Genomic DNA, 15455 nt, shown 5'->3' with positions numbered 1-15455 from the left:
CTTTATATTTCACTTCTGGCAGCAGAGCCGAGCCAGGAGGTAATGAGCCATTGTGGAAAACCCATCTGTTGCTCATAAGGGGAAAGGCCAGATTTATGGAGTAAGAATCTGGAGTGTAAGTCCTGTTATTGTTAATGGAAGTAGCACATCTAATTGGTCATGATGAAAATATGCCCTATTATATTCTTTTCCTGGCCAGATGGATGTGCTGAGCTGCAATGCTGAGAAGAAAAATGTACCTAAAGAATTCAAGAGTAGGAGTGGGCATCCCAGCGGGTAGGGAACTGACAATTCTAATGAGGACAGATAGTACTTGTCCATGGGCCTGATTTAAAGATGTTTTCCAAAGAACCCAAAGGGCCCAATACAGGTATTTCTAAATGGAGTCCCATAGTCCAGTCCCCTGGAGTGGATAGTGCTGAATCATTTCAGCTAGCTCTCACCAGCCCCATCATTAGAAACACTTCTGCCTCTCATTCTTTTGTAACTGGCCCATTGGTACTTAATAATTGCTTTGAGACTTTCTCAGAATGGTGCTGGATATTGGCAATTGAAAGCCTTTTCTTCCAGCTTTCTCTTTACCACTGTCTTTTCTCCCAGCATCCTCTTTACCACCGTGGTAGGAAGAAAAACAGTAATCAAAGGCAAACTCATATACTAAAATTTTTCCAATCATCTTTGAATTAGAGTTGACAGAAGTGAGGGATTATAGCTTAAGACAATTCCTGGTACATTGTAGTTGCTTAATAAACATTGAATGAAGGAGAATAAAATCAAGTAACACTGATTCACAGAATCTTAGAGATTCAACTCTCTGAGCAGTCTTACATATTTTTATTAGTTAGGGTGTGTTAACTGCTATAACAATCCCTAATTCAAAGTAACTTAACAAAGGTTTAGTGCTCTCATGCCGCGGCCCAAAATAGTGGATGTGAAGGAGGGGCATGTGGTGGCAGGTGACACAATGGTCCACAGTCATTCCCCATCTTGCAGTACTTCCAACTTCCTACCTGCTCTCCAAGGTCACACGGAAGGAAAGAAGAGTGAGGAGGCCCTGGCAGGGTGCATTACTCTCAAGTCCTGGAGTGAGATATGCCACCTCCACCATTACACTGGTCAAAACTCAATTATCTGGCCCCAAATAATAAAGCAAAAGCTGGAAAATGTAGTTTTCCCACATGCCCAGAAGGAAAAGAGCTGCGTTTTGTGAACACATGGAATTGTCACTGTTACTGAGACTCTTTAGTCAGCGCCTTCATTTTACAGATGATCAAACAAGTGCTGAGACTGGATGACTTTCAGCAAGTCACATGATTGTTCCTTGGCCGACTCAGAACAAGAACTCTGATTTCCTATTTCCTAATACCACTGTGTACGTGGGGGAGAGAGAGCAAGAGCAAGAGCAAGAGAGAGAGAGAGATGGAGAGAAAGAGAGAATGGGAGAGAAAGAGAAAGTAGAGAAATCAGGTAAGGGGAAGGGGCGAGGAACGGGGAAGAGGAGGGGGAAGAAGGGGAGGGAAGGAAGGAAGGCAGATACTGGAGCACCCTATTAGGAGACCTGGAGAGGAGTCAGAACATCCAAACTCACATTCCTGACTCTTTCATCAGCCTGACTAATCAGTTACACTCCTCATTTTTCCCTTCTATAAAGTAAGAAGTGCGAGTGATTATTGAGATCCTTTCAAACTCTAACAATCTTCTATTAAGAGACATTGGGAAGCAAAAACCAAAATACAGTCATGCATCATTTAATGATGAGGATACATTCTGAGAAATGCATCATCAGGCAATTTTGTAATTGTGTGAACATCATAGAGTGTACTTACACAGGTCTAGATGGTAAAGCCCCTACACACCTGGGCTGTATGGTACAGCATATTGCTCCCGGGCTACAAACCTGTAGAGCATGTTATTGTACTGAGTACCATAGGCAATGACAACACAGTGATAAGTATTTATGTATCTAAACATACAAAAGTTCCAGTAAAAATATGTGTACAAGATACAGTATAAAAGCTTAAAAATGTTGCACCTGTATAGGGTATTTACCATGAATGGAGCTTGCAGGAACTGTGAGTTGCTCTGGGTGGGTCCGTGAGTGAGTGAGTGGTGAGTGAATGTGAAGGTGTGGGACATTACTGTGCACTACTGTAGACTTTATAAACATTGTACACTTAGGCCACGCTAAATGTATTTACATTTATTTTTTTCAATAGGAAATTAACCTTAGCTTACCATAACTTTTTCACAAACTTTTAAATTTTTAAAACTTTTTTGACTCACAATAAAGCTTAGCTTAAACACAAACATATTGTATGGCTGTATAAAAATATTCTTTCCTTATATCCTTATTCTATAAGCTTTTTTCAATTTCTAAATTCTTAAATTTATTTTTATTTTTTCAACTTCTTTGTTAAAAATGAAGACACAAAGACACACATTAGTCTAGGCTTCCACAGGGTGAGGGTCATCAATATCACTGTCTCCCACTTCCACATCTTCTTCCACTGGAAGGTCTTCAAGGGCAGTAACATCCATGGAAATGTCATCTCCTATGATAACAATGCCTTCTTCTGGAATACTTCTGGAGGACCCACCTGGATTTTAAAAAATATACAAGTTAGAAAGAGTACATTCTAAAATAATGATAAAAAGTACAGTATAGTAAATACATAAACCAGTAACATCATTATCAAGTATTATGTGCTATATGTAATTGTATGTGCTATACTTTTATATAACTGGCAATGCATTAGGTTTGTTTATACCAGCTTCACCACAAACACATGAGTAATGCATTGCACTGCAATGTTAAGATGGCTGTGGCATCAGTGATTTTTTAGCTCCACAATAAAATTACGGAACCACCACCATCTATGTGGCCTGCTATTGATCAAAAGGTCACTATGCAGTAAATGACTGTAATAAGAGAAGCTGTCAAAGTCAAGCAAGTGGATATGAGATGAGGGATGTGATAATGTTAAAGAAAGACAGGTAGGTTCAGCCTTCTGGGCGTCATGCCTTGTGAGGATGGCACAGAGGCTTCTCACCCAGTAGTGACTCAGAGACCATGGGCATCTTCCTGGAGTCCATTTTGTCCTCGTATAGACTCTCTCTCCTCCTATTCCCCCAATCCAGGCCCATTGCCTTCTCATCAGAGACCCATGGTATGAGCCCCACTGCCAGGCTGTCACAAGACTTGGGAGCAGCCTGGCCAATGGCAGGGCTGAGGGGGCCTGGCAGCATGTAGCTGGCCAACTGCCCCTTTTCCTACCTTCTCGGGAGCTTCACTCTCTCACTCAGCTTCAAGTGTGCAAGTTGCAGCAGCAAAGGGATTAAGGTGACCCTATAGGTGGCTTCCTTAACTGCTCCGAGGCCAGTCAACCCCGAGAGACTGTCCTCATGCAGGGGTGATAACAGGCCACAACAAGGCCGCTGGCAGCAGACTCAAATCCCTTTTCAATTCTGCCCACTTTAGCTTGTTCAAAGGGGAGAGAGATCAATTTCTGAAATCAGCCTTTCCCTTAAACACGGCCAAGTGGCAGCCAAAGCATAAAAAGAGGTAATCCTTCAAGGAGTGACACTTCAGGCTCATCAAACACTTTCATCTCAGGATTCTAAAATCTTTTTCAATCATTAATCGTTTTCTCTAAGCCTCCTGTTCTCAGAATCATGCAGAAGCAATGTGGAAGCTCTGCAAGGAAGGGTGGAAAGCAAGAATCTAAAAGGCACTAGCGGAGCACAGCTATATTTCCATCTTCCACCAGGTTTCTGTAAATAACATGAATAGAAATAAAAAATTGCTTGAAATAATGGCTATCATATTGAGACAGCATTGCTCAAACCTGGAGAGGGAGCAATTATGAGCTAGGAAATCTAGAGTTATGGTTTTCACTCACCTGGTCTCCACTGATGGTGAGGCTGGATCAATCCCTTAATACCTCTCAGTGTCTCTCTGTCTTCACCTTTGACTGGGTTAACATGGAAACATTTTCTAATCATTATGAGAGACCCAGAGACGATAATCTTAGACTGCAAACTCTCAAATGGGTTTATATTTGTGGAAGGCATGATTTTATAGCTACAAAATTAGGTAATATAGAAATAATTACACTTCCTTATTTTTTTAACCAGCAGCATAAACCAGACACCAGATTTTATCTCACCAGGCTGATGGAAAATTTGATCTCAGCCATATAGAGGCTGCCCCATCACAGTTTAGGGATTCTCAGGGACTTGGGTCACTGGTCCTCACCAATTCATGATGAGCGGTCCATTGGCAGAACTTGCTCAGCTCCTCGAGGACTGCTGACTGCTGCTTCTGTTAATGGAAATGCCAACTGATTTTGGAAATCTCAGTTCCACAGGTTCTCTACTTCATGTCTTCCAGGCATCTTCCCTCTGAGGTCTCATTGTTTCCCCAGTGCTGTCTCACAGAGGAGGTGGTGTGTCCTCCCTGTCCACAGGATGGATGCCTTCTAACCCCTTCCTGGAAGAAGGCAGGAAGGAATTGACTGGAAGAAATCTTTCTTATTTCCTTTACTACTGACAAAGGCTCTCTTCTTTGATCAAACTTAAGTCTGGCTCCTCTGAGCTCCCTTTGTGACAAGCCCAGCTTTGGGCTCTGCCCTTTTCCAGTTTAGTCCAGTTTTAGCAGGACTCCTGCTGTGTCACTTTAGCAAAAATCCCCCATATTTGATATCCGATTAAATTCCCTATCCCCCATCCTCAATGTGTCATCACCTCGGCCTGCCTTCAGCAAGGATCCTGTCTGTCCACCTGGTTTCGCCAGAATCCCCTTTACCCCTGATGTTTCCTCTTAGTAATTTTCCATCCACTGCTTCCAACCCTGCAACTTGGCTATAAATCTTTGTTGTATTTGAAGTTATACTCGACTCCTCTGTGCTGCTAAAGAACATGTCGTAATTTTTTTTTCTTAACACTACCTTCAAATTCATTCCACCATTTCCCTTCTCACTTTACACTCTGCACAGTGAAAGTTTTTTTTTTTTTTTTTAAAGGAAAATGCGGCCAGGTACAGTGGCTCACGCCTGTAATCCCAGCACTTTGGGAGGCAAAAGCGGGCATATCACGAGGTCAGGAGTTCGAGACCAGCCTGGCCAATATGGTGAAACCCTGTCTCTACTAAAAATACACATATTAGCTGGGCGTGGTGGTGGGCGCCTGTAGTTCCAGCTACTCGGGAGGCTGAGGCAGAAGAATCGCTTGAACCCAGGAGGCAGAGGTTACAGTGAGCCGAGATCTCGCCACTGTACTCCAGCCTGGTTGACAGAGTGAGGCTCCATCTCAAAAAAAAAAAAAAAAAAGGAAAATGTAAAGGCCATGGCTCTTGGTTTGAAAAAGAGAAAAAAAAATTATAAAATGAACAAAATGGCTTCAAAAATTTTAATAAGCCATCTTCCTAAATTCTGTCACTAAGAAAACCAACATAGACTACCACCACCTCAAATTACAGAAGAAACAATGTTCAGCCAAAGAGATAGGCAGAAGCCAAAAATAGGATCTGCGTGTCTGTGGTGCATTTTCCGGTTACTAGCGTTTGCTATAGACAAGGTTAATGGATAGTGGCATTTACTAAAAACTGCTTGTGGCTTGAGTGATTCCAAAGGAACTTTCTATAAGCCTGCATGAATACTTTCATCACTCCATGTTAGGTAAAGGACAAGGGGTCAAATAGTTCACTCAGTTTGTTTTCTATCTGAAATACTGCACTTAGTCAACTTCCACAATGAGCCAGCAATTTCTCTTGAGGAAACCCATTACAGATAACAGTTTTTGGACCAAATCTAAACTTTCCCTGGCTGATCACCATTCCATCCTCTAGTCTAGAATCATAAAGCCTGTTGGGAAGAAAATTAACTTCTGCCAGATTTCCATTATGTGCCAGACATTTTCAGATCACTTTTTATGTTTGCTTCATACAAATTCTGAAAGGTACCGATTATTCTCTCCATCAAGGAGATGCAGAAAGAGATGAAGGAGGTATCAAGGAGGTTAAGTGATTTGCCAAAAGTCAGTTATAAGACAAAACAGTGGCACCTCAGTTCTAAAGCAACGTCCTTCCCACTGTACCAGGCTATGTGCCAACTTGCGCATAATCATCTGTAGAAATGTTATTTCTAATGAGATCACTGCCATGATCCCACTAACTTTTCCAGGTTAACCGTTCGCTCGCCATTATTCTGACAACAGTAGCCAACATTTATTGAGGACTTTATTATGGTCAAGATTTCTGGTCATGCCTTTACATGGACCACCTCATTTCAGTATCTCCAGAACCCTATGGGGCAGATACAATTGTACTCTCATCTTACAGTCATAGAGTTACCCAGCTTGTTAACAAATTAAAGTCTTGCCTATGCCTCTTTAGCAAATGATTGCCCACTTTCTCCTGAGACAAATTCCTAGAGAGATTGCTTTTTCAATTGTCTACCCATTTTAAAATATCTTATTTCCCCTATTGAATCAGACTCAACTCAGTATGTCCCTACTTTCTGAGCAAGGAAGATGAAGATCTTGCAGTTTCATTACAGTGTGGTAGAACTTACTAATAAAATTGCTAAATTAAGGTTACCTTTCTGCCCCATTTTTTCAAAGAGTTATTGAAATGTTTCATACCAAGAAAGACCTTCTCCCTCATCCTTGGCCCCAAATTTCCAGTCCTAATAGAGATGATAAACTCAAACTATGATAATGCAAGCAAATAAACCTCTCTGGTGGTACTCTGAATTTAAACTCAAGCTTTTACATTTCTAACATGGTCTCATACACAAAAATAATATAACAGCATTAATTCTATCTTACAATGGGAATTGTTCAGCTACAAAATTCAGGCATCTGAGGACAAAGTCCTATGAATGGCTAATACACTCCCCTTCCTACACCCTTGCCAAATTTCCGGAGGAAACACTAACTGCAATGCATTGCCATTTCGGAAAAGTCTTATTTTCCCCCCTAATAAAAGGTCTCCTCAGTTGGAAGCAGAATGTCAGGATGTCAGATAATAATCATGAACCTCCTGATTTTTCCAGTGAAAGAAAAATTTAATTCATGGCCATTAAAGTCAAACAACCAAAGTCTAATGAACAACAATACAGAAGATAGATGAATCTCACTGACATAATGTTGAGTGGCAGGAATGAGACCCAAATAAGCACACATGGTATGGTTCTATCTGTATAGTTCTCAAAGCACATAAGTTAAACCTATGGCCCCAAGAACCTATGGCCCCACATCAGGATAGGAATTACCTTTGAGGAGGGAGTGCCTAGAAATGACAGCAAAATAAATTTCTGGGATGGTCATTCTGTTTCTCGATCTGGCTGTTGGTTACATGAATGTGTATAATTTGTGAAAAATCATTGAGCTGCAATGCTTGTGTACTTCTCTGTATGTCATACTTCAATAAAAATTTATGAGAAATCAAAAAGTCAAACCACTAAAAAATTTATTCACATGAAAATTTACACAGAACACACACAAAAGTTTGTTCAGCATTGCAGATATTGCCAGAAAAATTGATATATAGGGCATCAGAATTTTAGTTAAAGAAAGTACTGTTTATTAAATCTATTATATTCAGATGGAGAGCCAGAGAATGATGTTTTTCTATTTCCCCTTCTTTATATTCAATTTTTTTTGAAGAAAATAATGCCCTTCAAATTAAGAAGGAATTTATAGAATATCAGTAGGAGAGAGCAAATTACCTTCATTTACTCACCAAAAAATCAAAAGTATCCATCCCCTTATTTTAAGGATAGTCAGGTCATTAAATCAATTCTGTGCAGGCCAAGACATTGTTCTCTGAGAAAAGGAAGACAGTTATCATCATATGCTTAATTATAACCTACCAAGGTTTTATTTATAGGCCACCATAATGCTATCTTAAAAACAGATGTTTCATAAAATACTGTTCTACAGATGCGTTTGGCATATTGGAGAAGTTACCAATTTCTCCTCCCTATATCCTGATGCAGTGGGAGCTGAAGCACTCACTTAGTTTGTTCTTCTGGGAAACCGTCCTCATGCCTTGAGGTCTGGGGTAGTGAGGCTCTCCTTTGAGCTGCCAAAGAGCCATATGCTAACTCCATCATTGGATTTAGCATATTCCAGCTCATCAGTTTACATATTCATCTTCCACTCTATAATGTATGCAATTTGACCACAGGTGAGATACACATGAGGTTGCTCTGTCCCTGTGTCCTCAGTCTACCTCAGCAATCACCTGCAGCTGCAGGGAGCAGGAACTATATACCCTGACATCTTCCCACTTCAAGTGCTTAAATCTCTGTAATACTCTACCTGCAGGAATTTGCTCAGCCATGCAAGACAGCCTAAATGTCCTAGAGACTTAATGCTTTACAAGAAATGAGGGTTAGATATTGGTGGATTAGTGCCCCAGTGTCTGTTTACTGTTGCATAATAAAACACCCCAAACACAGAGCCATTCAACAACATTGATTTTACCAGGGAGCTCACAAATTCTCAGAGTCAGGAATTTGGAAAGAGTAAGCGAGGACAGCTTGTCTCTGCACCATGATGGTTAGGTCTCATTTGAGAAAATGCAGTCATGGAGTGACTTAGTAACTGGGGGTAGGAATCATCAGAAAGCTTACTTAAAAATTTTCTCCCATTCTGTAGGTTGCCTGTTCACTCTGATGATAGTATCTTTTGCTGTGCAGAAGCTCTTTAGTTTAATTAGATCCCATTTGTCAATTTTGGCTTTTGTTGCCCTTGCTTTTGGTGTTTTAGTCATGAAGTCCTTGCCCATGCCTATGTCCTGAATGGTATTGCCTAGGTTTTCTTCTAGGGTATTTATGGTTTTAGGTCTAACATTTAAGTCTTTGATCCATCTTGAATTAATTTTTGTATAAGGTGTAAGGAAGGGATCCAGTTTCAGCTTTCTACATATGGCTAGCCAGTTTTCCCAGCACCATTTATTAAATAGGGGGAATCCTTTCCCCATTTCTTGTTTTTGTCAGGTTTGTCAAAGATCAGAGGGCTAATATCCAGAATCTACAAAGAACTTAAACAAATTTACAGAAAAAATCAAACAACCCCATCAAAAAGTGGGCAAAGCATATGAACAGACACTTCTTAAGACATTTATGCAGCCAACAGACACATGAAAAAATGCTCATCATCACTGGCCATCAGAGAAATGCAAATCAAAACCACAATGAGATACCATCTCACACCTGTTAGGATGGCAATCATTAAAAAGTCAGGAAACAACAGGTGCTGGAGAGGATGTGGAGAAATAGGAACACTTTTACACTGTTGGTGGGACTGTAAACTAGTTCAACCATTGTGGAAGACAGTGCGGTGATTCCTCAAGGATCTAGAACTAGAAATACCATTTGACTCAGTCATCCCATTACTGGGTATATACCCAAAGGATTGTAAATCATGCTGCTATAAAGACACATGCACACATATGTTTATTGCAGCACTATTCACAATAGCAAAGACTTGGAACCAACCCAAATGTCCATGAATGATAGACTGGATTAAGAAAATGTGGCACATATATACCATGGAATACTATGCAGCCATAAAAAAGGATGAGCTCATGTCCTTTGTAGGAACATGGATGAAACTGGAAACCATCATTCTCGGCAAACTATCGCAAGGACAGAAAACTAAACACCGCATGTTCTCACTCATAGGTGGGAATTGAACAGTGAGAACACTTGGATACAGGAAGGGGAACATCACACGCCGGGGCCTGTCATAGGGTGGGAGGCTGGGGGAGGGATAGCATTAGGAGAAATACCTAATGTAAATGATGAGTTAATGGGTGCAGCACACCAACATGGCACATGTATACATATGTAACAAACCTGCACGTTGTGCACATGTACCCTAGAACTTAAACTATAATAAAAAGAAAGAAAGAAAGCTTACTTAATCAATTTCTGGCAATCAGTGCTGGCTGTAGCTGGTTCCTCATGTGGATCTAATGGCTGGAACATCTGCATGTGTCATACACATGTAGTTTGGGCTCCTCACAACATGGAGGCAGAGTTCTAAAAGTGAGCATCCTAAGAGAAACTAAAAGAAGCTGTATTTCCCTTTATGTTCCAGTCTCTGAAGTCACGTAACACCATTTCCACTAAGGTCACAAGTTTATCCATATTTAAGGGGAGGGGATTAGACCCAAGCTCTTGAGTAGATGAATCTCAAGGTCACATGATAAGAGGAGCATATCAGATGAGAGATATTGTTGTGGTCATGTCTGGAAAGGAATACACACCAGAACTCATCTCTTTTGTTCCTCATTGGGACAATTCTGAGATATATGTTCTACATGATTCTTCCAAGTGTCTCAGTAGGACAGAGTCCTAACTGCCCACAGCAATAATCCATTCATATAGATACAACAGCTGACTTTTCTGACTTACTTGTGTCACTTTCCACACTCCTCTATTTGTACTTCCTAGGATCACCTTCCAAATATTGTCTGCACCCAAGTCCTTGCCCTACAGAATGCTTCTGGGAAAACCCTGATAAGAGGAGTTGACTCTTTATGTTCTATAGCTGGAGTCTAACACCATGGCTATGTCATAATTAGTGCTTAATAAAAGTTAACCAGTTAAATAGACATCTCATTTCATGGATTAGGATAGTGATACAAGGAAAACATTGGCTGAGCAGCAGCTTTTAGAGCTAAATATCAAATTCATATTGAAATTATTTTAGTATTTTATTTTATTCACAAGCTCAGAGCTCTTTAAGACTTGTTGAACCTTTCCTAAAATGTTCTAGAAAGTAGGATCAAAATGATTCCATGTAATTTGACTCCTACTCTGTTGTCATCTTATTCTAACGCAACTATTACCATTACCAATGGGGTAATTGTTGTGTGCCACTTACAGTTAGTATTTCTATGTATGATAAATAAGCTAGTGAATTCCGCAGTGCTCTATAGGGGATACATGCCAATCTGATCAATTAACAAAACTGAATGTATTTATATCCTTACAGTTGTTTTGCAAGATTATTCTGTCACTTTCTGTATTCTTAAGCCAGCTTCTTAACTGGAATAGTTTTAATAATGAGGTAATTTTTTTCCAAATTCACAACTTCCACAGCTATTGCTCTATATCTGCAAAATATCATAGAGTCAACATTTTATAGCAGAAAAATAAACCATTATAAATCTAAGCTAACCTTCTTTATATACTGAAGAACGCTGAGTGAAGTGCAGCTCAGAGATAGTTCAAAATAACTTGTTTAAAAATATAGCTACTTAGTGGGGGAAAGTGGAATTAGATTTCAGTTCGTTCAAAACCAATTCTTTGAATATATAGAATTAATATATATCAATTGATATATATATATCTTTCAATATATTGGGCTTCTTTTAATATATTGTGTTATCTATGAACTGCATTTATCAGACCTTCAGTCTTAACTGAGAGCATGAGATAGAATTGAGATGAATAAACTTCTTAATGCATGGTCAGATAATATAAATTCTAGCTGTAATATCAGATGTAATAAATCATAAGCAGAACTTATTTTAGAGACAATCTATTGTAACTAGTGTTATAAATTGCTGACATTCAGAAAGGCTAAGTGAATTTATTCATTGTCTCACTAATTCAATAAGTATTTATTGAGTGCCCATATTTCATGTCAACCACTATTGTTTGCCTTGATGATTGAAAGATAAAGCTTCCATGGAGCTTATATTATGATCAAAATAGGATCTTACTCAACCTTTGAGATTGTTGTCACTTTGCTTTACCCTTCAGATATTTAGATTTTGGATAAATAGCAAACACCATAATGTGCACATGGCTATATAACACAGACGTTTCACATGCAGTTTACTGGTAAAATGTATTGAGTAATTTTGAATTTGCAAGTGTGAGAGGCACTTCTGAATATATAGAGAGCCATGAAGCATAGTGTCAAGAAGGTAAATACCCTAGGCTCTTGTTGTCCGGCTTAGGAGAGGGAGAGTAATAGGATGAGTTACCGCAAGAGGGGAAGACAGATAAATATCAAGAAGTTCCAAATGATAATCTTGTCTCCAAAGGAAAAGTGACTAAATAATGGGGATCACCACTGGGAATCATCTTGCAGAATCTGGTTCTCTCTTTTGAAGTACCAGACATTAGTCTTTTGTTTTGCTTTTAAACAACTCGAACTACAGAAAATTTGCAGAGACATTACCCAAAATGTTTTGTTCTGGACCATTTGAGGCAAGTTGCCAACATGATGCCCTATCTCCTCCCACCTCATCACCAGTAAGTTCATGTGTATGTCCTACAAACAGAGATATTCTTCTATATAAATCTAATGCAATCATCAAAACCAGTGAAATTATCACTGATCCATTAATATCTCCTAATCTACAGACTACATTCAAGTTTGCCAGTTGTCCCAATAAAGACTATGGCAGAAAGGATTTAGTTCAGAATGAAGCATTACATTTAGTTGCCATGTCTTTTTATTCTCCTTCAATAGCTCTTTAGTCTTTGCTTGATGATTTTGATGATTACAGACCAGTTATTACATAAAATTTTCCTCAGTATGGCTTTATCTGATGTTTCCTCATGATTAGATTCAGATTACACCTCCTCGGCAGGAACCCATCACAAATGAGTTTCTGTGTTCTTTTCATTGCATTCTGTCAGTTGTCGTACGATTTTGCTTCGTCCTTTTATTGATGAGTTTAAGTGTGCTCATCTGATTAAGGTGGTATCTAACAGGTTTCTCATTAGAAGCTTATTCATTTTCTCTTTGGAATTAATAAGGATTTCATGAGAAAAAACATTGAGACTATGTGAATATCCTGTTCCTCATCAAACTTTTAACTGGTTTATTGACATTATTATGAACTCATGGTTTTCTTTTTTTCAGAGGAAAATAGTTTTCTCAGATTTGGCTAGGGGAAATTCTTGCTGTCTAGTTGCTGTGTCTTGTTGACATATCCCATCATTCTTTGGAGACTTCCTTCCTGTCACAAGGTGGCCTGGGTTCTTGGATTTTCCATGTCCTATCTCTGGAATCAGACATTTATGCAAGGAGCTCTGCTTGCTTTCTTTCATGGAGATTGATATCAGAAACCAAGATCTGGGTGTGGAGTGTCCTCATTACTATTGAGATATTGTTTCTCTTAGTGAACAGAACTAAAAAATGTGTGTGTGTGTGTGTGCGCGCATGTGCATGTGTGTATCTGGTGTACAGATGTGTGTTTGTGTATTGTCCTAGTCTGCTTCATGCTGCTGTAACAGAATACCACAAGCTGATAATTTATAAAGAAGAGAAATTACCAAAATCTCACAAATCATCCCGAAAGAACTTACTCATATAACCAAATACCACTGTACCCCAATAACTTATGGAAAAATCAAATAAATAATAATAATAAAAGAATGGAAATTTACTTTTCACAGTTTTCTGGAGGCCCAGGCATCTGGTCTGGTAAAGGCTTTCTTGTTTTGTCCTCACATGGTGGAAGGCAGAAGGGCAAACTTGCCAAATGTTGTGTGAAGCCTCTTTTTTTTTTTAAGACCTTAATTTCATCTGTGACAGAAGATTCTTCTGGCCTAACCACCTCTTAAAGGCCCCGCCTCTTAATACTATCACATTTGGCAAGACCTGAAATTTTGGGGAGACACATTCAAACCATAGAATGCATATACACATTCTTCTGTCTATCCATCTATTTTTATCTAACCATACTGTAAATTATAATGTATTCTAATGCCTCCAATTTCAAGTCAATATCACAAGAATCATTACGGCTTTTCTCCTTTCCATATTTGTAACTTTCTTCCCTGACAGTGATCCACCCCACTCCTATTCTTCGAGTATATTTTCTTATTTGATTAGACCCGTATATGGAACCAACCTCTCTTTGTCACCATCCTCCCACTTCCATCACAGATGCCCTCCTCACCCTGCTCAGGCTATAAGATTGCTTGCTAAGGTCCATCACCATGAACAACTTCCTTATTCCACTTGGGCTGTGATACTATGCAGCAAGCCACCCATCCGTGGGGATGCTCTCCTGCCCACCTGGGCCCTAACAGTTCATGCTTAGTCTGGAAACCCTCTCCTGTTCACATGGATGTCCTCCTCATTCTGCTTGGGTTGTGACACCATTACTAGGCCACCACCCACTCCTCACCCTGTGGCTATATCAATGGATCTCAAATCTGACTGCCTTGGGTCTATTTTATAAAATACCAATGTCTAATCCCAACCCTGAGCAGTCAGCTCAAAACTTCTTGGGGATGGAGCCCAGAATAAATATTTTATTAAAAAAAAAAAAAAGAAAACTTCCCAGGGGATGATAATGAGTAGCCAAAGCTGAGAACTATTGAGTTAGATGGTTCAAATGTTGAAATGTTAATTGGCATCAGTTTAGGATATCTTAAAGCACCCAGCTCATTGTGAGGAACAGAAATAACTGGGTTTGGTTAAGGCCTCTCCTTTTCCCTTCAACAGAGCTAGAAAATTCACTCCCATTGGTTTTTGTTTTGTTTTGTTTTGTTTTTTTCCTTTACCCTCAATCTTCTATGTTTGCAGAGCTGATGAATATCCTTCTACTTGACATTGCTTTTTTTTTTTTTTTCGGATACTGCTGATTGATTCAGTCAGGTTATAGTGATCCAGGCTTATTCAGAAAGACTTTACATTATCTGAATCAAAGCCAATATGTTGATTTTAATAATGATATCAATAGTTACCACAGAGATCATACCATAGGTATGTTCAGAACATGCCATCCCAAAATATGCCACTTTGGCATACTGATTATTTTGAGTTAAAGCATTTGATAACAACAGATGCAAAAAGGGCACTCTGATCTTCCTTTTCTTCCTGAAAACAAGAGATAAAATTTCTATGAGAAAGGTACCCTCCCTGTACCAGGAGGAAGAAAGACATTTTTATCGTCCATATTGGCAAATCAAGGCTAAGAGAAAACTATACAAATCTTGGAAAAGTAATCTTATCTACCTAGTATTTTTTCACAATTAACTGCCCTAGCTCAAACCCCTTTTTCTTGACAAATTTTCACAATGCACTACTCTTTGTCCATCTAGTACATAAACTTTCAGCTCTCACTGCTTTTTGGGTCTTCATTTTTTTCTTTGGAAGGCTCCCACATAGATATAAAAATTACAGAATAAAATGTGTAGATTTTTCTCCTGTTAATTTTTCTTATGTTGGTTTAATGCTTACACCCAGAGATCCTAAGAAGACAGAAGAGAAATTTTACTCTAAGAAGAACTTTTTATATCAGTCACACTTAAGAATCATTACTGCTCTGTAAAGTAAATAAATGTGTCCCCATTTTACAGATGGGACTGAACGAGATTAAGTAACTTGTCCAAGGTTACTGAATAAGCAATTTTTACTTTAAATCCTATGTTCTTCCTGTGCGTTGCTCTGCCTCTCACATTTTAACTTTC

The 15455-nt window shown here is 39.1% G+C and overlaps 1 long non-coding RNA gene across 2 annotated transcripts in view; it reads right to left on the bottom strand.

The window, feature by feature from the left end:
* Positions 1–1732: 1732 nt before the first annotated feature.
* LOC107970465 (uncharacterized) overlaps positions 1733–15455 on the bottom strand; it is a 54056-nt gene continuing 40333 nt past the window's right edge. The window contains exons 2-5 of one of the 2 annotated variants that reach the window (XR_001713052.3): positions 7742–7824; positions 4256–4489; positions 3900–3971; positions 1733–2597 (exon numbers count right to left, since the gene is read on the bottom strand). This is a non-coding gene — a long non-coding RNA (uncharacterized LOC107970465). The remainder of the gene's footprint in view (positions 2598–3899; positions 3972–4255; positions 4490–7741; positions 7825–15455) is intronic. The other variant, XR_001713053.3, reaches the window with a different exon arrangement.

This window comes from Pan troglodytes, chromosome 2 (assembly GCF_028858775.2).
Source record: "Pan troglodytes isolate AG18354 chromosome 2, NHGRI_mPanTro3-v2.0_pri, whole genome shotgun sequence".
Taxonomy (NCBI): Eukaryota; Metazoa; Chordata; class Mammalia; order Primates; family Hominidae; genus Pan; species Pan troglodytes.
This window is presented reverse-complemented; position numbering and strand designations above follow the sequence as displayed.